The 3,276-nt window shown below is 37.0% G+C and overlaps 1 long non-coding RNA gene across 1 annotated transcript; it reads left to right on the top strand.

Annotated features, from left to right (window-relative positions):
* The first annotated feature begins 255 nt into the window (after positions 1-255).
* On the top strand, positions 256-1,127 carry LOC134628796 (uncharacterized). The gene is made up of 3 exons (XR_010094018.1): positions 256-350; positions 515-577; positions 977-1,127. It is a non-coding gene; the product is annotated as an uncharacterized LOC134628796 (long non-coding RNA).
* The last annotated feature ends 2,149 nt before the right edge of the window (positions 1,128-3,276 follow it).

Genomic DNA, 3,276 nt, shown 5'->3' on the forward strand with positions numbered 1-3,276 from the left:
TAAACTTTTAAGATATTTTCAGGCGAGAATGTAGCTGTGTAAATTTCAAATATCTGCTCGATTTATCAAGACATCACATATTTGGAAAAATGCTCCGATGTTTTCGGAGACGTCCATTTTTTTTCATGCTTTGTGGCAGCTTTTGAACATCTGTTGCATCTATTAATGTTAAATCTAGCCTTTATTTAACAACATAAGCAAACTCTATGTTACAATGATTGCACAGCCATTAAGGATCAAATCAGTTTCTAAAAAATGTTCTGTTTTTTTCTCCCTCTGCTTGCTTCTTACTGTCTTTGAGGCTCGGGACCAGCACTCCTGTTGTTGGACAGAAAGACATCAACTCAGTGGTATTTTGGTTTTCCAATATATTAGCAACTGTCAGTGACATTTATATTAATCAGGCTGAACTTTAATCATACTTTAGATCAGCCTGTTTTACTTATTGTTTTGTTTGTGCTTTGGTTTGGGGAAGTTGTTTCTTTACTGATCTTTTCCTGTCTTCTGTTATTAGACTTGAGATATGACTGCACTATGCTGTTGCTGTGACTCCAGTTAATTCTACAAGACATGATGTGTAAGTAAACAAACAACAACAGTTTGGTCTGCATTTCTTGAAAGATCACATCCCCCAAACTTAGTTTAGAGGGTCTACACTGTATATAGTGAAGTCTGCAAGTTTTCGAACAGCAAAATTTGTTTTGTGACCAAAATCATTTTGCACATCATTAGAATGAAAGTTATTGCCCATGTTTGCATAGCCCTTTTTAAAATGATGCTTTCATGACATTATTGTGTGTTGCGTGGTGGTCACGGCTATCCAGACTGACAATTTGGGACATTGAATGTCACCTCTCCGGTGGGGAGGGAGCCTGAGATTGTATAAATTGGAGTCTGTTTTTACCAAATGCAGAAAAAAATGTTTTAAGAAAGCAATTAAGTTCATGTTCCAAAAAATATGATTGTTTGCTTGCAGGACAACAGGAGAGATGAGTCCTCCGTCACAGATGGTGTGGTCAGTGAAGATGGTCGCCTGCAGGTTCAAGCTCATTGCATCTCCAACCCACATCCACTGCCACTGTACTTAAGGGAAGTTAAAGACTTTCTTCTGCACCTACATTTGGATCACCTCGTTCCGTGATAGTCATTCAGGCAGTAATGCCTGGACTGGAAACAAGCCATCCTTAAAATATTACAACATCCCAGCTCATGTGTTGGAATGGAAAACAAATGTGTTGTTTAAATTAGAGACTGCAGTTGTGACAGAATAACAAATATTTTATTTTGATTATATAAGTAATGTAAGTACAAAACAAACTTGTGGTAGGCCTAAACTTATTTTCAGAATAATTACATCTGAGACTTTGTTTCATTGTAAGATTATAACAGTGATGGCAATATAATTGTTTGTTGTTCAGCAGAACAGTGTCCAGTATGTTGGCTGTTGTACTTTGTTGTGTTTGAAAATAAAAGTTGGGCTCATTTTAACATAATTACAAAAATTGTTGTTAATAATTTTTAATCATATTCAGGTTACCACAAATTGTTTTTTCATTTAGTTGAACTTGAAATGTTTGTCAGTAGGTAAACAATTAGTATTGCACAGTCAGAGATATCAAGTTATTCTTAATACTGCAGACTTGCAATGTATAAGTTGTCCTAACAGTCATCCTAAGTAAGCTTTACTTAGTTTTTTTGAGGCAACGAGTTTCCATAATTTTTTTGAGTTCTGGGAACTAACAAGGCTGTACAGTGTACTCAAAATGAGTAAGTTGCCCTAACTTGGTCATCTTACGTAAACTTGATCCAATTTTTTTGAGTTCTGGGAACAAATGAGCTTGTACAGAGTACTCAAAATAAATAAGTTGTCCTAATTTAGTCATTTTGAGCTAAGCTTTACTCAATTTTTTTGAGGCAACGAGTTTCCATAATTTTTTTGAGTTCTGGGAACTAATTAGATTTTACAGTGTAGTCTTGCTGCATGCTCTAAGTCAGAGGTGTCAAACATAAGGTGTGGGGGGACAGAATCGGCCCAGTAAAGACTTGAATCCAGCCCACTGGACAGCTGTAGAAAATGTGAATCAATATGTAGATTTTCAACTTTTTAGAGGGTTTTTTTTTTTTAATGGCTTTTCATATTAATAAAACTGTCCATCCTCAGTGCCAGAAATTACCTAACACTTAAAGAAATAATTGACAGGGAAGTTCCTGTTTTTCCACTGCAACCAAATCCACAGTTTTAATTAACACAGGTTTTCATATATTGTTGATTTTTTATTTTTATTTTGCATCAGTAGAAGCTACAGTATAATGGTAGTTCCAGCAGTAGCAGACTATGGGTTCAGGAGGCTATTGAGGAGCTGGAGTAACTGGGTGATCCTGGGATCGATAGTGGTGGTAGCACCAGCAGTGGTAGTAGTAGCTGCGGTTGTAGTTGTAGCTCCAGCAGCAGTTGTAGTAGCACCAGCAGTGCTAGTAGTAGCGGCGGTTGTAGTTGTAGCCTGTAAGAAAATGAAATATTTTGCTATCAAATCTGCAGTACAGAGAATGATCCTTTAGTAATGTAACAATAGCACGCAGTCAAGTGTCTCAATTGCTGAACTCTGGAAGACAGATAATATCCTCACCCCAGTAGTGACACCATGGTTCTCATGAGAGCCAGAATGTCTGTGCCCGTGACCAAAATGTCCAAAAGCCTATACAAATGAAGCATTTTGAATGTGTTAACTGAATATCACAGTACATTATACACTCTTACACTACAAGGGACAAAACTGATGCAGTCTTCAACACTCAGACACTTACAGGATTTGCCAGAGCCAGGCTCAGCAGGCATCCGAACAGAAACACAACCTTGATCATGGTTTCAGGGATTTCACCTGATGAACAAATATCAGTAACGCAGATGAGTGTCTATTCTAAAACAAAAGTAGACTCATCATCCTACCAACATTATACTGAAAGCACAGAAACAGTGAAAGAATGATAAGTTACCAGCAGGTCTTCACAACCTCAGCAGACTGTCTGAAAGATGACAATGTTGTCCTGAATTAGGAGCTTTCCTTTTATACAGTTACAGGAGTGTGTTTAATCCTATTAGCATACTGTGCTGTTGGGACATTGCAGTTATTACGAGATCTTCCATCTTCATTTTTCAAAATGAGAAAACACATTGGGAAATAAATTGAGACACATCTGGCTCATGTTGTTTGATGTATGTGATAGCTGTTGTCTGAATTTATGTGTCACACTTAACATGTTTAGTCTCAATATTAA

Source organism: Pelmatolapia mariae, linkage group LG6 (genome assembly GCF_036321145.2).
Source record: "Pelmatolapia mariae isolate MD_Pm_ZW linkage group LG6, Pm_UMD_F_2, whole genome shotgun sequence".
Lineage (NCBI taxonomy): Eukaryota > Metazoa > Chordata > Actinopteri > Cichliformes > Cichlidae > Pelmatolapia > Pelmatolapia mariae.